Source organism: Monodon monoceros, unplaced genomic scaffold (genome assembly GCF_005190385.1).
Source record: "Monodon monoceros isolate NGI ecotype Baffin Bay Population unplaced genomic scaffold, NGI_Narwhal_1 Super_Scaffold_12, whole genome shotgun sequence".
In the NCBI taxonomy this organism is placed as follows: domain Eukaryota; kingdom Metazoa; phylum Chordata; class Mammalia; order Artiodactyla; family Monodontidae; genus Monodon; species Monodon monoceros.
The window spans coordinates 38,491,744-38,504,942 of NW_021703768.1; positions in this window are offsets into that span (position 1 = coordinate 38,491,744).

Below are 13,199 nucleotides of genomic sequence, written 5' to 3' on the forward strand. Positions count from 1 at the left end.
AGTGTAATTCTTAATGTGATATTTCCCAGTTTATTACTGAAAAAGTTTCCAGCCACCTGGATTCTAGTCTTGCTTCTGCCACTAAATAGCTACATGAGCTTAGACAAGTCACTTTAACTTCTCTAAGCCTCAGTGTTCTCAATAATATGATGAGTTGGACTAAACAGCATTGAAGATCATTTTCAAGACTTTAAAGAGCACGAAATATAATATATGGCTGTAACATAATGAGTCTGATTTTTAACAAATACCTAGGAATTTTAAAAACTCAAAAGTTCCTGTTTTTTAATATTGGTATGTGGAAAAACATGTATTCATTCTGTTGATTTTGTTATTATACAAAATATTCTTTAACGGGGTGGGTCTTGTTTTATGAGAATTTTATTTGCTATACAAAGAAACAAGTTTGACTAATTTAAATATATTTTTCTTTTAAAACAAATGACGTGATGTAGCTTACTAAATTACTGTATTCACCAAAATTAACCTGGAATGAATTTTACTTATTTCAAAAAGTAACATCCATCCTCAGTGAATTAAGCTCTGCTACACTCAAAATAGCCAAAAATACTTACTACCAGTGAACGACAATTCCAAAAGCAGAATTTAAAAAATTATTGGCACTATCCTTGGGCTAAATTATTATATCAAAAGGAGAGGGGCGTCCTTCAGGACATCCCCTCCCAGGAAGGAAAGTTCCTCCTTGAATGGGGGTTGAGTCTCCCACTTCCTCTTAGCAGGGCTGGCCCAGAGGTATTATGAAATGAACGAATCCTAGATGCCTCTGCCCAACATACACTCCAGCCCAAAGACCCAGAGGCCACACACCCAGTTTCCTGTTAAACCCCAAGGGCAGCCAATGAGGGCAGGTCCTTCTATATGCCTACCATTTAGTTACCCAGAAAGCAGAAAAACTCACTCTATCCACACACTGAACGCAAAGGTAAAAAAGCCTGAACTCAAGTGTTTGGAAACCCTGAAAAATAATGACTATGAGTGCTGGAGATACCTGGATAGCTAGAATAGCAGTACGCTAGAACCAAACCCCACTAGGCTTGCCTTACCTACATCTGACCTACACTACTACTTCTTAATATGCTTCTTTTGGTTAATTTATTTTTTTAATTTATAGTTTTACTTATACTACCATAAAAGGGTTTGACATGCTACTTATATTTCCTAACCTACATTAAGATAAATAGATATTATAATAAAAAACATTCATCCTTGAGGTCATCTGAAGGATCCCCATCCCATCTGGGAGGGTGGGAAGGAGGTTCAAGCGGGAGGGGATATGGGGATATATGTATACGTATAGCTGATTCACTTTGTTATATAGCAGAAGCTAACATAACATGTAAGGCAATTATACTCCAACAGAGATGTTAAAAAAAAAAAAAGGAGATGGAGCTAAATTGGGGATTAAATCAAATGCATTACTTTATGCTTACAACTTATTCTTTTTATTATTCCTCAATATTTGGCTAGGTTGCTGTGAAGGTTAATTTGATGTGTCAACTGGACTGGGCCATAAGGTGCCCAGATATTTGACAAACATTATACTGGGTATTTCTGTAAAGCTGTGTTTGGATGAGATTAACATTTCAAGCAGTAGACTGCATAATGCCGCAGATTGCTCTCCAGAATATGGGTGGGCCTCATCCAATCAGCTAAAAGCCTGAATAGAACAATAGACTGATCCTCCCCTGAGTAAGATTTTTTTCCTCACTGATGGCCTTTGAACTGGCACATCACTTTTTCCTGCTTTCTACAGTAGCTTCCCGCCTTCAGACTGGAACTGGGAAAGCAGCTCTGCAAATTCTGAACTCAGCTGCTCTCATTATTGCATAAGCCAATTTCTTATTTTAAATCTCTCCATATGGAGGCATATAAATATAGATGATTATATATGGATATAAATTTAGATATTGATATCCTATTGGTTTTGTTTCTCTGGAGAACCCTAGCTAATACAGTTACTACTGTAAGTGGGATAGTGAATACATTACATATTTGAAAATTTTATTTTGTAAAATATCATGGGAAGTTAAAAGGTAGTACAGAGAATGCCTTTGTATGATACTTTTCACCCAGTTTTCCCAGTGATTACATCTTACATAATTATAGTACAATATCAAAGCAAGAATTTTGATATTGGACAATGTGTGTATATAATTCTAGGTTTTTTTGTCACGTGCAGATCATGTAATCATTACCATTGTCAAGATATAGAACTGTTCCATCATCACAAAGATTACTCTTGTGCTACCCTCTTATAATAACATCTATCCAGTTTCATTCCTCCCTCCCTAGCCCCTGGTGACAGCTAATCTGTTTTCCATCTCTATAATATTATCATTTCAAAAATATATATATAAATGAAATTAAAGAATATATGACCTTTTGAGATTGGCTTTTTCCATACAACATAATACTTTGGAAATTCCTCCAAATTGTAGGTTTCAGTTGTTTATTGCTTTTTATTACTGAGTAGCATCTATGGTACATATGTACCACAGTTTGTTTAACAAGTCACCTATTGAGGGACTTTTTGGTTGTTTCCAGTTTTTTATTATTACAAATAAAGCTGCTTTGAATAATTGTGTTCATGTCTGTGTGTGGACATAAGTTTGCTTTTTTCTGGGGCAAACGACAAATAGTACAATTGCTGGGTTGTATGGTAAGTACATGTATGGTTTTTTAAGAAACTGCCAAAATATTTTCCAAAGTGGCTGCAACATTATACATCTCCACTAGCAATGTATGAATGATCCAGTTCCTCCACATACTCACTAGTAGTTGGTATTGTCACTATTTTTATTTTAATTTTTCTAATGGGTGTGTGGTGATATTTCATAGTGATCTAAATTTGCATTTTTCCTAATGGGTAGTGAGTTCAGACATCTTTTAATATCTTTATTTGCTACCTGTATATTCTCTTCAGTGAAATGAAACTTCATGTTTCTTGTCCGTTTTTTAAATGTATTGTTTTGTCTTTTTATAGCTGAGTTTTGAGAGTTATATATATATTCTGGATATGAGTCCTTTGTCAAATATCTGGTATACAAATGTTTTTACCAATGAGTAGTTTTTATTTTTATTCTCTTAATCAGGTCACTCAGAGAGCACAAATTTTTGAGATTTTTTAAAGTTCAATTTATTATTATTATTTTTTAATAGAATGTGCTTTTGGTGCCATGCTTAAAAACTCTTCCACATGCCTTGGGTCCAAAGATGTTCGCATATGTTATCTTCTAAAAGTTTTATAATTTTACTTCTTGCACTTAAATCTAGGAGCTATTCTTTGGTAAAAGGTGTGAGGTTTAAATCAAAGTTTATTTTTTTGCCCATAGACATGCAATTATTCCAACTCCGTTTGTTGAAAATACTAGCCTTCTTCCATTTAATTGCTTTTGTGCCTTTGTCAAAAACTTGTGGGTAACAATTTTATGGGGTCATGTCTGGGTTTTCTATTTGGTTCCATAGATTTATGGATCTGTTCCTCCACTAATATGACACAGTCTTGACTACTGTATCTATATAATGTCTTGATAACTCCAATTTTAATCTTCTTTTTCAAAATTGTTTTAGTTCTTTTTCTTTTCATATAAATTTTAGAATAATCTTGTTTATAATACTGAGATTTTGGTAGGAATTATGTTAACCAATTTTTACCAATTTGGGGAGATGTTGAGATCTTTACCATGTTGAGTATTCCAATCTATGAACATGGTATATCTCTTCATTTATTTATATAGATCTTCTTTGATTTCTTTTTCATCAGTATTTGGTAGTTTTCAGCGCACAAGTCATGTTTTCGCAAATTTCTCTTTTTGAGCAATTATATATGATACTGTAATTTTTATTTCAGGTTTCACATGTTCATTGCTAGAAATAAAAAATATAATTGATTTTCACGTGTATATTTTATATCCTATGGCCTTGAACTGGCTTACCAGGTATGAGGTTTTTATACAATCCTTTGGATTTTCTATGTAGGAAATTGTCATCTACAAATAGGGACAGTTTTATTTCTTTTTTTTTCTGACCCGTGTGCCTTTTATTGCCTTTTCTTGCTTTATGGTCCTGGCTAGAACTTCCAGTAATACATTGAATAGCAGTGGCGACAGCACACATTCTTGCCTTGTTCCCACTTTTAGGGGAAAGTGTTCCATCTTTTACAATTAAATATAATGTTAGCTTTAAGATTTTTATATATATTTTATCAAGCTGAGGAAGTTCTCCTGGTTTTCTACTTTTTTGAGACTTTTTATCATGAGAGGGTGTTAAATTTTATCAAATGCTCTCTGTGCCTCAATTGATATGATCATGTGATGCCCTTTTTTAGCCTGTTAATATGATGAATTACATTGCTTGATTTAAAATACTGAATCATATTTGCATCTCTGAAATGAACCTCACTTGGTCATGGTGTTTAATTCTTCTTATATGTGGCTGAATTCTATTTGCTAATATTGTGTTAAGAAGTTTTACATCTATATTCATATGGATACTGATCTGTAGTTTTCTTTTGTGGAGGTGTACCATCTTTATTTAGTTTGTATTCAGGGTAACACTAGCACCATATAATGAATTGAGAAGTGTTCCCTATTCTTTAATTTTTTTGGAAAAGACTGTATAGAATTGATGTTCACTCTATTTTAAATATTTGGTAGAACTCTCCTATGAAGCTATCAAAACCTGGAGATTTATTTTTTGAGAGGTTTTAAATTATAAATTCAATTTCTTCAATAGTTACAGGACTATTTAAATAAGCTATCTCATATTAAATGAGTTATGGTAGTTTGTGCTTTTCAGGGAATTGGTCCATTTCATCTACGTTGTTAAATATACATGTGTAGAGTTGTACACAATAACCCTTTATTACCCTTTTGATGTCTCCATGATCTATAGACATATCCTGTTTCATTCCAAATATTAGTAATTTGTGTCTTCTCTCTTTTGCTTTGTCAGTCTTACTAGAGGACAGTCACTTTTATTGATCTTTGCAAATAACCAACTTTTTGTTTTATCTATATTCTCAAACTTTTTTCTAATTTCATTTTCTTTGATTCCTGCCCCATATTTATTATTTTCTTCCTTCTGCTTGCTTTAGTTTGCTTCCTTTTCCTAATTTCCTGATATGGAAACTTAGACTATTGATTTAGGACTTTTTCTCATTCAAATGTAATCATTTGCTATTGTAAGTTTCCCTCTCAACACTGCTTTAGCTGCTTCCCACATTTTATTATAATGTATTTTGATTTTTATTCAGTTTAATTTGTTTCCTTTGAGACTTTTTTGACCCATGGGTTACTTAGAAGTATACTGTTTAGTTTTCTAGTGTTTCAAGGATTTACTGTATCTGTTATTGATTCTAGTTTGATTCTATTGTGGTGAGACTCTACTCTGTATAATTTCAGTTCTACACTGGCTGAAACTTGTTTTACGGCCCAGGCTATGATTTATCTTCGTTTATACTCTGTGGGCAATTGTAAACAAAAAGGTATTTTCTGCTGGGGTTGTGAGGATTGTTCTATAAATGTTGATAACATCCTTTTGGTTGATAACAGTGTGAGTTCTTCAGTATTTATACTGATTTCCCACCTAGTTGTTCTATGAATTATTGAGGGGTATTGAAATTTCCAATTATAAATATATTTGATATTTGATTATGTTGCTATTATAAACAGGATATTGTGGCTCATTGTATTTTTAAACAGTTTATTCCTTATATTCAAAGATGTTACTAGATTTTTTACATTTGTCTTATATCCAGTCAATTTCTGTGTATTCTTAATAGTTCTGATAGTTCTTTTAATTACTGCTCTAGATTCTCTAAGTAAATCATCATTTCATATGCAAAGTACAAATATATTGACTTTTTTCAATTCCTTTACATACTATTTTTTTTTTGTTATTAACATTGGCTAAAAATTCTGGAAAATATTAAGATGGCTGCCACCATTGTACCTCACTTATAAAATTATCTTTTCCAGTAGTTGAAAATGTTAATGCTTAATATGTGATATAGTGTATAAAATATGCCACTACATAAGAAATCCATTCTGAACTCACTTTTTAGAGTGAGGGTGCTGGAAGGGGAAGGAGAGAAACTTAGTGACTGAGATAATACTCTCATGCACCTGCAGTGATTTCTAAGGGATACTGTAGAGGGCAGGCAAAAAGATTCTCCTATTGAGTAGTATATACTGAAGTTTCCTTACTGAACTCAATAGGATTAACTGATCTCTACTGCTCCCAGACCTACTCTTTTTTTACATCCTCTCTGTATTTTCTAATTTATGTTTGTCATTTGTTATAATGAATATAGACATATTTTTATCAGGATTGAATATTGTAAAAGGTAGTGATTCATGTATGCCATTAACAGAAAAGTAAATACTGAAGAGTACAAAATGTTCTGAGCTTGTATAATGGAATCTAAAAGATGTTTATGTTTGAAAAATAAATTCATCTTCTATTTTGAAACTACTTTGCAACAAGCTCAGACCACTTTGGAAACTATTTTCCATTCTATTAATATAGGACAAGGTTAGGATGACCAGAAAGTCAAAGAATAGAGATAATTTGATAATTATGGTGGTTTTTCATAAATTTTCCATTTATAACACAGAGTACAGATCCCGGTGAATTGGGAGACAGAGAAAGAGACAGAGACAAAGAGAAGGAAAGATAGATAAAGAGGGAGACAGAAACTCTACTAGGAAAAAACTAATCTGTGTGAGTGGTTGGCCTACTGGTGTTATAAAAGTAAACTAGCCCCTAATAATTTTAACTAAAATTTTTAACCATAACTATGGTTTAAAAAATTGTAGACAAGTGATTCTTTATCACAATGTTGATAACTGGGTACTCTACTGGCCATAATCTTGCCATTCAAAAAAACACTTTTATATAAACAGAATGAAATATTTATTTGATAAAAAAGTACAGCATCAGGAATCTTAAAAAACAATAATAATACTTGTATACCAACCAATTAGTTAATCTTCTTTCAATAATATTTTTGGTAGAAGAAACTTATTATGCTTTTCCTGAAAGAATGAAAGTAAATTTAATTTAAATGATCTATAGGTATATACTTTCAACACACCAATTCTCACTGGAATAATTAGGTTATATATATATATATATATATATATATATACTTTAAAAGGTCAATAATTTTAAGCAAAATAAAAATTCTACTTAAAATCTGTTTTACAAAAATAGCTGTCCCTCAATGCAATTGTCATGTGAAATGTAGAGAAAAAATAAGCAGTCCTTAGAATAGTGCTCACTCAGTCTTCAAAACAAGTTTGAGGTTCAATGTAGCTGGGGACAACTGACATATGATAAGTAAGAATATCATTGAGGTCATATTGTATTCACTCAAGGGTGACAAGAACTCAGAGAGGAAATGCGAATCCGGCTTTTCAAAACAACCATGGTGTTAGAAGAATACAGATTACCTGTATTAGCTCTACACATGCAAAATCATCTGAGGAAGATACTGAAAAGGAACTCTTCTCATTTTGGGCAAATTGATCAACTCTGTAGTGAAATACCAACTAAACCAACATAAATTGTTTGTGTTTGGTGAGAGCCAAGGACTGTGAGGAATCTCATGGCTAACTAATCTTGAAGTATCTACCCAGGGAGAAAATGAGAATGGAAATATGGATAAACCGGGATTTGTAATGTATTTACTTTTTATTTATAACATATGATAGGACTTTTCAAAAAGAAATTATGTGACAGGAATATGTAAAAGGAATTATTTCCTGGCTTAGAGAGAAGCAGGAAAAAGATAAATGGAATGTCCTCCTAGGCCTGTGTAAACAACAGGATTCCCTGAGGATGACACTTGGACCAGCTTTACATGGTATTTTTAAAGATCTCCAGTCTTCCAAGTAATATTAAGGTTTCCAGGTAATCAAATGTCACACTAATGGGATAGAATGCAGGTTAATGTAAAAAAATATGAGGAGGTAGAAAAATAGTAGCTGATTTTCAACCTTTTGTGATATGTTTGTCAAATTTATTCCCAAATCTACTTACAATGAATTGCATTCCAAAGAAAGAGCTAAATCAAAGAACTACATTTTAAAAGTCAATGTAAATTTTGTACTGTTGACTAATACCATCAGGGTGGAGTGCTGACTAAATACCTGTAGGTGAAAAATCAGGAGTGCTGGCCATCATAAAAATAATTTAGTAGAAGAAAAACAAATTATTCATGTACCATTATACAAAGCCAATATTTGTTCATGCTTAGACATATTGTTTTGTTTTGGCCACTGATCCTCAGAAAAGCTAAAACTTTTAAAGGAACAGTCCTTTTCCCTATAACTCCCTGATGCTACATCTACTTACTCATGTTGTCCCTGAAGAGGGAATGTAGTATAGCTCAGAGCCAAAATAATCATCTTATGGACCACAGAAGTATGAGAAGGAAGTTCTACTTAAAGAAGAAAGTTAAAGCCATATAAAGAATGCCGTTTGCTGTTGCTCTTACTGTTGGTGGTGGTAGTGGTGTGTTTGGTTTGGTTTAGTTTTGTTTTTTTTAATTCATCCTTTTCTGGAATCCTACAACCCAAGCAGGTGACGTGGTAAAACAATATTTACCATAGGTCAAATAATTTTGAGTTAACTTTTTGCCTGATGAAGACTCTCCTGCTCCCTGAACTGTCCCACTTTGTGTTCATGAGAAGATATGAGTGACAGACTAGACCAGCTCTTCACTAGACCTTAGGTACAGATAATTTTCCTTTCTTTTCATATGCTATTATTTGACTTAATTTCTACTTGGCTGTTCTGACTGTTATTATCAAATGTGAAATTAGGGTCTGGTTGTAGAGAAAAGAACCATGGAGCCCTGATTCCTGATTCCATATTTCAGGTAGGATTAAGACTTAGAATGAAAAGAGAAATCAGGTTACCACAGAGATTTGACACCATATATCTAGCTAGTAATTTGGTAATTTGCCTGGCTTTGTCTTTAACTCACATCTCTCTTCTGCCTGACACTGAGGCAGCTATAAGCAGCTAGTTGAGGATTCTAAGAATGAGGTTTCATCCATCTCAGATATAGTTTCATCTCCTTAGATATAAGGAGACAAATGAAAATAATTTTTCTGCTTCAAAGGACATTCTAAGATTAAATGTTAGAAGCCTTTACAATTATACTGGTTCTGATGTGATAAATATAAAATGCTAAAGTGAAAAATTCAACCTCTAGGAGATTTTGAAGGCCAGAATAGCTTTAAACAATAACAAGTGTCATATTGATATTAGTCAATTTTATTCAGTTCGAAGGCAAGATATGAGGGAACTGCTATAGAGAGTCAGCATCTACCTAGAGAGAGCTGTTTGGTAATGGTGGCTCACTTTATTGTCAGTTATGTGGCCTGTGGTCATTTGTAATTGGGTTCTTGATTGACAGTGGTCGGATTGAAAATCAGGTTGGAAATTAATGAACTCAATAGCGGAAATCCACTCTTGCTTTCAAAAATTGTTTAATCAATTACAATCACTCCACACTCTCATCACTCATATAACTTACCCCTGGAAACTTACTAAACTGTGATGCAAAAATAAACAAATTATTATTTTGGAGATACTGAACATTTTTTGATGATTCCTGAACTGAAGTTACAACTCAAATGAGGAGACAAGATTAACACACCTGATATACTAACAAATAAAGTGTAAAATATTTCTGCTCTGAGATAGAACAAATGCCAGCTGACCAGACAATGATGCTGCAAAGACCTTCCCAGACTATGAGTAAAAGAATAAAAATGGGGAAGAGTAAGACGTGGAGATCACCTTCTTCCCCACAGATACACCAGAAATACATCTACACGTGGAACAACTCCTACAGAACACCTACTGAACTCTGGCAGAAGACCTCAGACCTCCCAAAAGGCAAGAAACTCCCCACATACCTGGGTAGGGCAAAAGAAAAAAGAATGAACAGAGACAAATGGATAGGGACGGGACCTGCACCAGTGGGAGTGAGCTGTGAAGGAGGAAAGGTTTCCACACACTAGGAAGCCCCTTTGTGGGCAGAGACTGCGGGTGGCTGAGGGGGGAAGCTTCGGAGCCACGGAGGAGAGCACAGAAACAGGGGTGTGGGGGGCAAAGTGGTGAGATTCCCGCACAGAGGATCGGTGCCGACCGGCACTCATCAGCCCGAGAGGTGTGTCTGCTCACCCGCCAGGGCGGGCGAGGCTGGGAGCTGAGGCTTGGGCTTTGGTCGGAGCGCAGGGAGAGGACTGGGGTTGGCGGCGTGAACACAGCCTGCAGGAGGTTAGTGCACCACGGCTAGCCGGGAGGAAGTCCGGGGTAAAGTCTGGACCTGCCGAAGAGGCAAGAGACTTTTTCTTCCCTCTTTGTTTCCTGGTGCGTGAGGAGAGGGGATTAAGAGCACTGCTTAAAGGAGCTCCAGAGACGGGCGCGAGCCGCAGCTAACAGCACGGACCCCAGAGACGGGCATGAGACGCTAAGGCTGCTGCTGCCACCACCAAGAAGCCTGTGTGCGAGCACAGGTCACTATCCACACCCCCCTTCTGGGGAGCCTGTGCAGACCGCCACTGCCAGGGTCCTGGGATCCAGGGACAACTTCCCCGGGAGAACGGACGGCGTGCCTCAGACTGGTGCAACGTCACACCAGCCTCTGCCACCGCAGGCTCGCCCCGCACTCCGTGCCCCTCCCTCCCCCTGGCCTGAGTGAGCCAGAGCCCCCGAATCAGCTGCTCCTTTAACCTGTTCCTGTCTGAGCGCAGAACAGATGCCCTCCAGCGACCTACACGCAGAGGCGGGGCCAAATCCAAAGCTGAGCCCCTGGGAGCTGTGAGAACAAAGAAGAGAAAGGGAAATCTCTCCCAGCAGCCTCAGAAGCAGTGGATTAAAGCTCCACAATCAACTTGATGCACCCTGCATCTGTGGAATACATGAACAGACAACGAATCATCCCAAATTAAGGAGGTGGACTTTGAGAGCAAGATTTATTATTTTTTCCACTTTTCCTCTTTTTCTGAGTGTGTATGTGCATGCTTCTGTGTGAGATTTTGTCTGTATAGCTTTGCTTCCACCATTTGTCCTAGGGTTCTATCCGTCCATTTTTAATTTTTTTTCTTAATAATTATTTTTTATTTTAATAACTTTAATATATTTTATCTTACTTTATTTTATTTTACTTTATCCTCTTTCTTTCTTTCCTTTTTTCTTCCTTCCCTCCTTCCTCCCTCACTCCTTTCTTTCGTTCTTTCTTTCTTTCTTTCTTTCTACTTCTACTAATTTCTTTCTACTTTTTCTCCCTTTTACTCTGAGCCGTGTGGATGAAAGGCTCTTGGTGCTGCAGCCAGGAGTCAGTGCTGTGCCTCTGAGCGGGGAGGGCCAACTTCAGGACACTAGTCCACAAGAGACCTTCAGCTCCACATAATATGAAATGGCGAAAATCTCCCAGAGATCTCCATCTCAACACCAGCACCCAGCTTCACTCAACGACCAGCAAGCTACAGTGCTGGACACCCTATGCCAAACAACTAGCAAGACAGGAACACAACCCAACCCATTAGCAGAAAGGCTGCCTAAAATCATAATAAGTCCACAGACACCCCAAAACACACCACCAGACGTGGACCTGCCCACCAGAAAGACAAGATCCAGCCTCATCCACCAGGACACAGGCACTAGTCCCCTCCACCAGGAAGCCTACACAACCCACTGAACCAACTTTAGCCACTGGGGACAGACAACAAAAACAACAGAACTACGAACCTGCAGCCTAAAAAAAGGAGACCCCAAACACAGTAAGATAAGCAAAATGAGAAGACAGAAAAACACACAGCAGATGAAGGAGCAAGATAAAAATGCACCAGACCTAACAAATGAAGAGGAAATAGGCAGTCTACCTGAAAAAGAATTCAGAATGATAGTAAAGATGATCCAAAATCTTGGAAATAGAATAGACAAAATGCAAGAAACATTTAACAAGGACCTAGAAGAACTAAAGATGAAACAAACAACGATGAACAACACAATAAATGAAATTAAAAATACTCTAGATGGGATCAATAGCAGAATAACTGATGCAGAAGAACAGATAAGTGACCTGGAAGATAAAATGGTGGAAATAACTACTGCAGAGCAGAATAAAGAAAAAAGAATGGAAAGAACTGAGGACAGTCTCAGAGACCTCTGGGACAACATTAAACACACCAACATTCGGATTATAGGGGTTCCAGAAGAAGAAGAGAAAAAGAAAGGGACTGAGAAAATATTTGAAGAGATTATAGTTGAAAACTTCCCTAATATGGGAAAGGAAATAGTTAATCAAGTCCAGGATTTGAGAGAGAGTCCAAGACTCTCTCTCCACAGAGAGTCCCACACAGGATAAATCCAAGGAGAAACACTCCGAGACACATATTAATCAAACTGTCAAAAATTAAATACAAATAAAACATATTAAAAGCAGCAAGGAAAAAACAACAAATAGCACACAAGGGAATCCCCATAAGGTTAACAGCTGATCTTTCAGCAGAAACTCTGAAAGCCAGAAGGGAGTGGCAGGACATATTTAAAGGGATGAAGGAGAAAAACCTACAACCAAGATTATTCTAACCAGCAAGGATCTCATTCAGATTTGTTGGAGAAATTAAAACCTTTACAGACAAGCAAAAGCTGAGAGAGTTCAGCATCACCAAACCAGCTTTACAACAAATGCTAAAGGAACTTCTCTAGGCAAGAAACACAATGGAAGGAAAAGACCTACAATAATGAACCCAAAACAACTAAGGAAAAGGCAATAATAACATACATATCAATAATTACCTTAAATGTAAAGGGACTAAATGCTCCAACTAAAGACTCAGATTGGCTGAATGGACACAAAAACAAGACCTATATATATGCTGTCTACAAGACACCCACTTCAGACCTAGAGACACATACAGACGGAAAGGATGGGGATGGAAAAAGATACTCCATGCAAATGGAAACCAGAAGAAAGCTGGAGTAGCAATTCTCATATCAGACAAAATAGACTTTAAAATAAAGACTATTGGGCTTCCCTGGTGGCACAGTGGTTGAGAGTCTGCCTGCCGATGCAGGGGAAACGGGTTTGTGCCCCAGTCCGGGAAGATCCCACATGCCGCGGAGCGGCTGGGCCCATGAGCCACGGCCACTGA